The following is a 12,761-nucleotide window of genomic DNA, read 5'->3' as shown; positions in this document are numbered from 1 at the left end:
TGAATGCTTTATTTTGCTATCTTGCATTTTGGTCCTTTTGTTATGATATGATTTTATTTTATTTATTTAAAGCACTTATATTTGTGTGATAATTATTTTTGGGCCTTTGATTTTTATTGTGTTTATACTTTTACCATTTTAGTTTAAACTATCATTATCTAGCATGATTAATACAATTTGGGTTAATTGTCTTAATTTCTTATTTTGTTCAAATCAAATTGTTTAATCTCGAATTCTTGGGAGAATTTATAGTATTCTTTTTATTTCAGTTGGAAAGAGAAATATTCGTCCTAAAATATTTTAGGGATTATTTTCTCTTCGATTGGAAATATTAGAATATTTTTCATTTCTCCTTAGAATTTTTCATTAAATAAAAATTGTATGGTTGAATCTGGAATAATAGGATCGTAACTTAAATTTATATTCGAATTCTTAGATTTCCACTGTTAGAGACAATTTATAATCGATGGGGTACCAATTTTGGGCGTTGTGAGGGTGCTTATCATTCCCCACAAGTAATCGATCCCCGAACCCCCTTTTTTATTTTTTTTATTTTTTTAAAAGAATGAATTTCTGGTTACATGTAAACTGATTTATCTTTTAAAATTGTGTTTTCTTAAAAACTCTTTTAAAAGAAAATTTTTAGGTATTCGACCTACCTAACCCAAAAGGTCGATGGCGACTCCAAAACATTTCAAAATCTTTTCAAAAGAAAACCCCCAAGTCGTACTAAGTTTTTTCCCCGCCCGGGCGAAAAACGGTGTTGACAGCTTGGCGACTCCGCTCGGGCCGTAGTGGATCAAGCCCTAAATCGATTATATATTATCTTTATAGTTATAAATTGAGAATTTGATTTTATTTAATTTACGATTCGTTTGATTTCTTTCAGTTCTTTTATTATTTTTTATCATTGTATATTAATATTTGTATTTGATTGATTTCAGATATAGAAATTTTGGTTTCACTTTAGTTCGATTTTAGTGTGGTTTTTTTCAAAGGTTTGAGAATTTCTCCTCACATACGACACTTGCATTGCATAACATAAGCTATATACCCAAGCTCTTTAACCTTTAAGTGGGAGTGAAAATGACGTCTTCGTGAGAATTTATTCTCCGTGTTAGACCTAACAAGTAACTTCTAGGGTTCATATGCCCTATGTCTTCGTGAGGATTTATTCTCCGTATCAGGCATAGGAAAATGTGCCCTCTCGAATTGAACTCGATCTGCTTAAGCCTATAATGGGTAAGGATTGAGGGTTTGGCTCACCCAAGGGGGGCACCGACAAGGACAATTCAAGTATCTTTACTCCTAGGGACTGAAACTCTACATATAGTCAACTGTAGAAACCCACCCGATCTAAGACCATGCTGAAACTCTATCCATAGGTACCCAAATAAGTATACACCAAGGAGAAATGAACTCTAACCTTTGTCTTTTAATTTATTCGATAGATATTTTTTAATAAATGCATGTGAACTATTAGGATTTTAATTTTCTCCATGTGTTTTATTCACTGTATTTTATGATTCATTTACCAGTTGAATTTAATCTTTTCATATTTCACCAACATACATTTTCTCTCTTTGATTATTATTTTTGCTAACATCTTTTCCTTGTCCTGTTGCTTTATTTGTGCATAAACATGATGTTAATACTCGAGGTAATTTTAAAATTATAAGGCTTTTAAAACGATAACGGCACACGAAGGGGTATATATTTTTTATCCGCTTTGAAATATTGGGACGTTGTGAGTTCTTTGAAAGTTGTTCTAGGATAATTACCTTGAAATTAACACATGTTTCATACATTTCATGTCATAGAAGGTACGGATTCCCAAGTTAAAAGTTACATTAGAAGGCTTTCAATACAACAATGTCACTAGAAGATGTAGAATAGAAATGCAAAAATGCATCAATGATCCATAATGGTACTCCTGGAAACAACTGAAGAGCTATATCAAACTGGAATACATGAAGCTCAAATGATCAACAAAACAAGCTTTTCGAGGGTGCTACGATTGATGTTGATATAACTAGCCAAGAAGAAATAATATGTTTGAAGTCATCAAGCAACAACGATAATCTACACGAGACAGTGGATGATGTCAATCACATATGGTCGTTCAACAAATGTATTTATAGAAAAATAAGTCAAAGCGTTGGAGTTTTCCATCAAGCCAAGGATAAAAGAAGATTGTTTCATTGCATGTTCTATCAAAATTGAAGAAGTCGAGTAATATGACGTGATTTGTAGTTTCCATCTGCCTCGATGGATTGAAACATTGTGTGTTAGCTGGAAGTTGTTTTATGACAATTACTTTGGGAATCAATTCCTTTGTTGCATTTACATTTTGCATTTTGTATTTGCATAAGCATATTTGCATTAGCATCTATACATCGTACATTGCATGATATACATTGCATCTCAACGTGCATTAATCACGGATCCTCGGAGTAACCCGCAGAATCTTTTGAGGTAAATTGAAGTCACCCCTTAGTACTTAGAAAAGAATTGAGAGCTAAAGACGTGATATTAGCGTCGTTCGAAGTTTGATTTACATCTTTGAGATATGTGAGGCACCGAAGAGCAAGGTCCAAAATTTGTTCGACCTAGGGGTATTGAATTTTAACGTGTCATGAGACATTTTGGTGCCGATTAGGAAAAAGTTATTCCATTCACCGTTAAACCATATTGCACTAACATTGTCCTGTTTGAAAGTGTTTTTGTTCTTTCTTTATTTTCTCAATAAATATTTTGTTAATTGAACTTACGTCATTTTCTAAGGTTATGAGCAATAAATCAAGTTTTAATCTTGTAGTTCTTTGAATATCGAATGAATTAAAGGTTCTTTTACTACTTTATTAATTATAGATCTTTGTCAAAGGGCAAGATTAGACCTTTCACACCCCCATCCAAAGACGAAATAACCATTGTTGGGTTCCTTACCCGAAATAACACACATTTACTCCCAAAAGACCGAATTTTGACATCACCTCCCTTCGAAACAATAAAGTCATGCCCTTTCCCCCCGAGGCACCAAAACCTTTATTTTTACCTTCCCAATCAGAAATAATATTTTCATAACATTACATTTTTCAGAATTACGACTTTAAAGTTACGTATTTCCCTCCCTATACACAGAACCAACATTTGTTTCCCAACCTCAATAAATCCTTGGATGGCATAACGAGGACCTTCCTGCAAGAAGAAAGATAAGATGGAGTGTTACATATCAAGTTTTTGCACGAGAAATCAAATAATTGGGGTATACCAGGGGCAAATTGAAGAAGAATAAAAATAAAGGGAATTATTGAAATAATTCTATCATGCATTAATTAAATTTTTTCATGTAAATAAGATTAATCTTGAATACTCGTCCCCCTGGGGATACCTCTTTTACAAAGACTTCCATTTATGAGTTGATAAACGACTTTGTTTTATTTATCCTTTAAAAAATATGTATATATATATATATCCCTTGTTGTCCCCTTTTGAGCATGTAATATTGTTTCTTTTGATTCAACCCTAACCAAGGATCACCCTCCACACTGGGGGGCAAAGATGAAGGACATCTACTCGCATGAGTGAACATCATCAATCTGGATTTCGCTACAGAGGCAAGTCATAGGAAGAAATAACAAGATATCACAAGGTAGACCAAATACGAAGTGCTCGAAGATCAAATCGAGTTAACAACACAGAGAGAAAAAGAAGATATATAGAAAAAAACACACACAAAAGGAAAGTAAAAACAGAAAAAAGAGAAAGAAAAAAGAAAAAAAGAAAGAGAAAACAGAAGAAAAGGAAAAAAAGAAAAAAAGAAAGAAGAAAATAGACATATCCAACACTTCAAGACGAGCAGTTCAAAGATCTAGAATCAATTTACCATAATATCAAAGAACACCAAAAGAAAATAAAATAAAAGACACGCGAGAAGATTCAAATAAGGCAGAGCAAGATTGAATATGGCAGAATGAATTGATCCTTGGTTTGATAACCCTTAAACACTTATTTGGGCCTATTTATCCTTTTCTTTCATAACCATGAGCCCTAGCCTACATTACATGCCTGAAAAGTTTCTTCTAATCATACATGGATTTCTAAGTAGAAAGACTATCTTCATATTTCATTCCGCCCCTCAAGGTTAATTTTATTTGCAAAAATCAGTTTTCTAAAATTTTTAATGTATGATAGGGAAAATAATAAAAGGAGGGTTCAGGACGTAAAATTTTAGATGACGTCTCTAAACCAAAGGAGAATTTGAGTTGAAAATCGAAAAATGCGGCTCGAACACGAAGATTGTCAACCATTGCGCAAAATACAAACTTATACATCTCTTGATGAAGAACTGCACAACCCAAAGTTGCTCAAGAGGGCTTGGAACCAATGAACATTTCCGAAAGATAAGTGTAATGGCTACTACATCAGATCAATAAACACCAGAATCAATGATGCAAGATTTCAACCAAAGAAGCCAACCCGGAACACATTGCCTCCCCAAATTGACCTAAAACGTATTACTTCCCCAAACTAACCTGAAACACATTACCTTCCCAAGGAATCCTAAGCCTTATATCAACATTAATCTTTACATTTTTCAAATGTGTATAATTTTTTAAGGATTAAAAGAGTATTTGATTTATTTAATATTCAATGAACTCTTGTGTTACAATTTGTTTTGATTGTGAGCCTGAAGAAAATGACAACATTTTTTAAATTTATTCAACAATTTTTTTTCATATTTCTAAAATAAAATAAAGGAGAAAAACATTTTCAAACATGACAATCTCAAGTGAAAAAGGTCCTTGAAGCTAGTGAGGCTCATTCTGCCTCAATAAGAGAAAATAACAAACGATGTCAGAGTAATGAAGACATTTCATATAGTCTGAGAGATCAGAAAGATTGGAGGATAGAATGTCTAACACTTCTTTGTGACATGGTCGGTAATCCATCAAGAATCGAAGATCGCCTTAGTCGAAAAGAAGCACATATCTCAATTCATAACAAAGATTCAAGACATTTTTGTTAGAAGAATTGACCACTTCTTAAATGTCCATCTAATTATGGCATAATCTCTCAAGTTATTCGATAACATTTATGTTTGGTGACACCAGAGTGAGACCATCAGAGATTAAGACTTTGGCACGAAGAGAGCCACAAGTACCCACATTGGGGCATTACCAAAATCAGATCTTGTTGAGATAACAAGATTAAAATCAAACAGACATGGTGAATGAGTCTCACCGTTTGGAATGTCAAGGGCAGAATATGAGGACACAAAGAGTTTAGCTCGAAACGTGCCTAATAGAACCTGTTGAAAACATTTTGATATTTCGATATAACAAATTAAGATAAATGAATTTTAAGATTTTCCAATAAGGTTTTCTAAGTATATTCAATATAATTATTCGACTATCAAAATATTACTCCAAATCTTCTAAAAGTCATTTTTAATCCTTAATCAAGTGTAAAATTAAGTTTTAATCTTAAAATAATTTCAAAATAATTTTACAAAATATTTCGAACCATTTCAAAGCCAAAAATTCTAGATTGCTCAGAGGGAACCGATTCCCCTCAAGGGGGTATCGATTCCCCCCTGAATGGTTTGGCTCCGAGAATTCCAGTATGCTCGGAGGGAACCGATTCCCCCCAGGGGTATCGATTCCCTCCTACTGTTCAACGGTCGAAATATTTGAATTTTACACTTAGGGAACCGATTCCCCCCACGCTCTAAGCTGTTTTATTAAATGATTTCACACTAAAACGGCTCTATTATCTCCACTAATCATCCCCAACGTTTAGAAGTGATTCAAGGTGTATTTAAGCAAGCTTAGAATCCATTGATTAATAACAAGAAACATCAAGCAACTAGAATCAAGAGAGAATCAAAGAGAAAGCATCAAACCTCAAGTTTGAGCATTTTAAGCCTATTTTTCATTCAATATTTATTTTGCTTTCAAGAACACTTATTGTGCTCAATTGTATTCATTCTTGAGTGTTCTTTTCTTTGTTCTAGAATTGTGCAAACAATCTACCTTATGAGGATTTCCTTATAAGTTTGCAAATTTGTATTGTTCTCTTTGGGAGAGAGTGTTCTCAATAATTTGGGGTATAATTCTTGAGGGTTTGTAAGGTTACTCTTTGTCCTCAAAAGAAAGACAAATTAGTGAATTTTTGGAAAATCCTTAGTGTGGATAGCTAAGGTAGTGGACGTAGACTTTGGTTGAGAAAGTCGAACCACTCTAAATCGATGTGCAATTACTTTCAATTTTTTGCAAAAGCTTCCACCAAAATTTTAATTGTCAATTCACCCCCTCTTGGCCGATTTCATCGAACGATTAACTCAACAATTGGCATCAGAGCCTAACTCATTTGAAGGTTTAATCACCTCTTGAGTCGATTCAGGAAGTGTTACATCGATAATCAAAGTCATCAATGGCCTCCACTTCAAACTTCGACTCTGGTCTCGATTCGATGCCCGTCAACAAGCCTCCTTTCTTCAATGGGGCTAACTATGCCTATTGGAAAAATAGGATGATGTACTTCATTCAAGCAAGTGACATGGGAGCATGGAATGTCGTAGAAGAAGGATACATCAAGCCTCTCACTCATCCAAGATTGTGGCGTGAAGGAGAGACAAAAATGTTCCAGCTCAACTCCAAAGCCATCCTATCATATTTTATGCTCTTGGACCAGATGAATACGGAAGAGTTTAATCTTGTACAACCACCAAAGAAATATGGGACAAACTTCAAGTCGCTCATGAAGGTACCGATGAGGTAAATAAATCTAAAATTAGTATTCTAACGCATAGCTATGAAAATTTCAGGATGAAACCAAATGAAGATATCAAAGCTATGACGGATAGATTCTCAACGATTGTCAATGGTCTCAAATCATATGGAGAGATCATTTTAAATGAAAAGCTTGTGAGGAAGTTAGTTTACTCTCTTCCAAAATCATGGCAATCAAAGAAGACGGCAATCATCGAGTCTAAGGACCTAACGTCCTTAACTCTTGAAGAACTAATCGGTTCATTCCTCACTCGTGAAATGATGCTTGAAGATGAGGTGGACCTCAATAATATTGACGAGACACCAAAGGAGAAGGAGAAGAAGAAAAATATTGGAGTTGCTCTCAAATCCACAAAAGATGAGAGTGATTCGAATGAAGATGACGATGATGAGGAAATGACATTGTTTGCCAAAAGGTTCAGAAAAATGATGAGACCTTACCAAGGAAGAAAATTCAAACGAAATGAAGGCCTCAAAAATGAACCAAAAGAGAAGGACCCGATCATTTACTATAAATGCAAAAAGTCAGGGCATGTCAAATATGATTGCTCACAATTAAAGAGAAAGGGTCAATCAAAGAATAAGCACAAGGCTCATGTGGCTACATGGAGCGATGAAGAAGGTTCCGATGAAGAGGAACAATAAGTAGCAAACTTGTGCTTGATGGCATTCGGGGAAGATTCTAAGGTAACCTCTAACTCATCTGATTTTGATGATTTATCTTATGATGAGCTAGCAGAGGAATATAATGGGTTAGCTTCGGATTATAAGAAATTATTTTTAAAACATAAAAATGATATTTCAAAATTGAAAAATGAAAATAAACTCATATCCAAAACCAACAGCGATCTTGAAAGTAAAATCAAAGATTTGCAAATCAAACTAGAAGAGTTTGAAAAGAAAAATTCGGATTTGCAAAATTTACTTTCAAAGGTCAATGATGATCATCAAAAGAAAATTGATTATCTTAAAGCTTCTTTTGATAAAGTTGGAACAAAACGTTTTGAAAAAGGAGAAAATTCAAAATCCAACTTTGTTAGAAAAAGTTTTAAAAACTACAATCATAGAGGTCCCCGAAGAACCTCTAATGGAAAAATCGTTAGAAGTATGTGGATTCCTAAAGAACTCATTACTACTAAAGATAAAGATATCCTACATAAATGGATACCTAAGGGGACTAGGATTTTGGAAACTAATGAATATGGACCCAAAAGAATTTGGGTACCAAAAATTAGAAATTAATCTATGTTTGTAGGAAAATGAGCATTGCTACAAGGCACGAGAAAACAAATTCATGGTACCTTGATAGTGGATGCTCAAGACACATGACCAGAGACAAAAGCCGGTTCATGGAGCTTAACGCCAAAAATGGAGGAGAAGTGACTTTTGGTGATGATTCAAAAGGTCACATTAAAGGTATATAGGTAATACCTCTTCCATACAAATTAAAAATGTGTTATATGTGAATGGATTAAAGCATAATCTCTTGAGTATTAGTCAATTATGTGATAAGGGATTCAATGTCATATTTGAAACTAATGGTTGTAAAGTCATTGACATTGCATCTAATAGGATTATGCTTGTTGGTCATAGAATATGAACACATATGCATGGTGTATTTAGACTCTATAGAAATGACTAATTTATGCCTAGTTGTAAAGGATGAGCATGATAGTTGGTTATGGCATAGGAGACTAGGACATGCTAGTATGAGTGTTTTACAACGGTTAGTTCAAGGAGAATTGGTTCGAGGGCTGCCTAAACTAAAATTTGATAATGATAAAATCTGTGATGCTTGTGCTAAAGGAAAACAAAAGTGAGTTTCTTTTAAATCCATTAATGATGTGTCAGCTAGTAGAGTATTACAATTGATCTATATAGATCTTTTTGGGCCAACTAGGACTACTAGCTTGGGTGGAAAACAATATGCATTTGTCTTGGTAGATGACTATTCTAGATATACTTGGGTTCTATTCTTAAATACTAAAGATGAAGCATTAGAAAATTTAATCACATTTTTAAAAGTAATCCAAAACGAAAAAGTTTACTCTATCACTAGTGTTAGAAGTGATCATGGCACTGAATTTGAAAATCTGGATTCAATGAGTTTTGTAATTCTAATGGTATTAGCCAAAATTTTTCAACACCTAGAACCCCTCAACAAAATGGAGTTGTTGAGAGGAAAAATCAAACTTTAGAAGAAATGGCTAGAACCATGCTTTGTGAAAATAATTTGCCAAAATATTTTTGGGCGGAAGCCACAAATACCGCTTGTTATGTTGTAAATCGAGTAATGATTAGGCCACTTTTAAAGAAAACTCCATATGAAATTTTCAAAAATAAAAAGCCTAACATTAGCTATTTTCATCCTTTTGGATGTAAATGTTTTATTTTAAACAACGGTAAAGAAAACCTTGGCAAATTTGATGCTAAAAGTGATGAAGGAATTTTTCTGGGTTATTCCTTAAATTCTAAAGCTTATCGAGTATTTAATAAAAGAACTTTGGTTGTAGAAGAGTCTATACATGTTGTTTTCGATGATAATCTCCTTCCGAGGAAGGATTCTTGTTTGAATGATGATGTAGGTATTATAAATACAAATGACGTTAGACATGACATTGGAGAATCATCATCAAAGGAAGAAAAAAAAGATGAGAAAACTCATGATCCTCTTGAGAATCCAACCATTGAAGAAATGGAAGTATCTTATCCAAGAGAGTACAACTATGTCAAGGATGGTGAGATTATAGGTGATCCATCAAAAGGGGTAACAACTCGATCTTCTCTTATAAATATTTGTAATTATGTTGCATTTATTTCATGCATAGAGCCTAAGAATATTAAAGAAGCATTAAATGATGAACATTGGATTATGGCTATGCAAGAAGAATTAAATCAATTTGAGAGAAGTAAAGTATGGACATTAGTTGAAAGGCCTAGTAATAAATCTATTGTAGGTACTGGATGAGTATTTAGGAATAAGCTTGATGAGAGTGGTAATATAGTGAGAAAAAAGGCTAGACTTGTTGCTCAAGGGTATACTCAAGAAGAGGGCATAGACTATGATGAAACATACGCTCCCGTAGCTAGGATGGAAGCAATTAGAATGTTATTAGCATTTGCCTGTTTTCATGAATTTCAACTATATCAAATGGATGTTAAAAGTGCATTTTTAAATGGTTTTATAAAAGAAGAAGTGTATGTGGAACAACCTTCAGGTTTTGAAGATTCAAAATTTCTGGATCATGTTCTTAAATTGACAAAAGCACTTTATGGTTTAAAACAAGCTCCTAGAGCTTGGTATGAAAGATTGTCAAATTTTTTAATTGAAAAAGGTTTTTCAAAAGGTAAGGTTGACACTACATTGTTTTTAAAGCATAAAGGTAAAGATTTATTAGTAGTTCAAATTTATGTTGATGATATAATATTTGGTTATACTAATGATATTCTTTTCCAAGAATTTTCTAAGCTAATGCAAAGCGAATTCGAAATGAGCATGATGGGGGAGCTCTCATTTTTCTTGGGACTCCAAATCAAGCAAAGAAAAGATGGAATCTTCATCAATCAAGCTAAGTAAGTCAAAGATATGCTCAAGAAGTTTGGACTGGAAAATGGGAAACCTCATGACACTCCAATGAGCTCTTCTACAAAGCTTGACTTGGATGAAGAAGGTAAATGTGTGGATGTTAAATTATATAGGTCAATGATTTGTTCTTTGCTCTATCTAACTACAAGTAGACCAGACATTATGTTTAGTGTTTGCTTATATGCTAGATTTCAATCATGTCCTAAGGAATCACATTTACTAGCTGTTAAGAGAATCTTTAGATACCTTAAGGACACTCCTAGCTTAGGACTTTGGTATCCAAGAGACTCTAGCTTTAGCTTGCATGCCTTTTCTGATGCGTATTATGGAGGATGCAAATTAGATAGGAAAAGCACCTCTGGTACTTGCCAATTCCTTGGAAATATGCTGATTTCTTGGTTTTCAAAGAAACAAAATTGTGTTGCATTATCTACCACTGAAGCCGAATACATTTCAGCCGGTAGTTGTTGTGCACAAGTTTTATGGATGAAACAACAACTTTTTGATTATGGAATTAAAGTAGGTACCATTCCTATCAAGTGTGACAATACTAGTGCTATTTGTCTCACTAAAAATCCCATCAAACACTCTAGAACTAAGCACATTGAAATAAGACATCACTTCATTAGAGACCATGTCACTAAGGAAGATATAGTTCTAGAATTTGTTGATACTTTGCATCAATTAGCGGATATCTTTACAAAACCTTTAGACAAGGAACATTTTTGGACACTTAGGAGAGAATTAGGTTTAACTGACCTATCTTCACTTAGTGTTTAAAATAATTTTAACACTTTTAAGACTAAATGAAAAATGCTTATAATATTACTTTCTGATTACATTCATTGCTATTAGTTAGGGGGAGTTTATGATTCTTGATAAAAAATTAATTTTATGTTCAAATGTAGTTTAAGGATTAATTTGATTGATTGAACATAATTAATTTTTGATATATGAGTTGCCAATACCACTAGAGAAAATTAATTTAGCATTTTGAGTGTTTAAAATACAGATTTTTTAATTATAGGGCAGAGGGAATCGATACCCCCTTGAAGGGGAACCGATTCCCCCTTTGAATGGGAACCGATTCCCCCTAGGGAAATCGATACCCCTGGGGTTCTGGTTTTTACGGGCAGAACACCCTAATTTTCCTCAAACCCTCAATATCTTCTTCATTCACGTCATTCTCTTCCTCTCTCTCTCCTTATCTCCTCTTTGCTTCATAACATCTATTTCTAGTCGAAATTTCATCATTTTTCAAATCCTAAACCTGTTAGCATCATTAAAATCGTGCAAACAACATCAAAATCCACTCAATCTCATCTTTCAAGGTATATTTTTCTAAACTCTCTATTTCATTGATTTTGAACATAGGACTAGTTTCAATTAGTTCTAGATAGAAATAGTGATCAGGCATTGATTGTTTAGTGATTAGAAACTAGATTTTACAACTAATTTCATCAAAAACACAAGAATTTTCCAAAATTCTTTGAAAGTTTTGGAAAAAAAATATTTGTTTTTCAAATTATTGTGTTTTGATTGAATTATGTTGTTGTTATGAAAACTATACATATATTGAGACTCAATTGAGTTTTGGGATTGATTGAATTGCATACATATGTTTTCTAAATTGCAGGTTATCCATTCTATTCCGATTTCCTAAACCATGTCAAATCCTAAACGTGCTAGGTCTTCATCTAGTCGTTCAAACCAACAACCAAATCCACCTCCAAATCCTCCTCCTATTCTTGAAATTCCCATTCCTAATCTCGTTGATCCTAATATGACTATCCAAAATTTGTGCTTCAATCATCCTGGTCCTAGAAATCATCATTTCTAGTATTATCAATATTTTGACTCTTACAAAATTAGAGAAGAACGTATCCCTTCTCATCAAGCTATGATAGATATCGATTTTAGATATCTTCCTCTTTTACAAGAGTGGAAATTTGATAAACTTTGTGACATTGAATCTATAGTTTACCATCAACTTGTTTGCATATTCTATTCTAATGCCGTTTGTATTAAAAACCGAGCTCAAACCAAAACCATAACAGTTCGTTCCTATCTCCTAGGACAATTCATCCATCTTGACTCGGCTTACATAGCTAATGAATTAGGATTAGATAATGATGGTATATCAAATGAAAAACAGTTTTTAGGTTCTCGTTATAAAAGAAAGGATAGTGCGAGTGTCTTAGATCTTCATTATCGTTTTCTTCATCTAATGATTTCTTGGTGGTTTCGACCATCCGAAGGTCGTTACTCTACTCTTCGTGCTTTAAATCTTTGGTGGTTACATTGTTTCCAAAACAATATTAAAATAAACCTACCTCAGATTATTTTCGCTGAAATTGTTGAAACCATAAATCTTGTTCCTA

Source organism: Hibiscus syriacus, unplaced genomic scaffold (genome assembly GCF_006381635.1).
Source record: "Hibiscus syriacus cultivar Baekdansim isolate YM2019G1 unplaced genomic scaffold, ASM638163v2 tig00110505_pilon, whole genome shotgun sequence".
NCBI lineage: Eukaryota > Viridiplantae > Streptophyta > Magnoliopsida > Malvales > Malvaceae > Hibiscus > Hibiscus syriacus.
The sequence above is the reverse complement of the archived record's forward strand: the minus strand, read 5'-3'. Positions refer to the sequence as shown.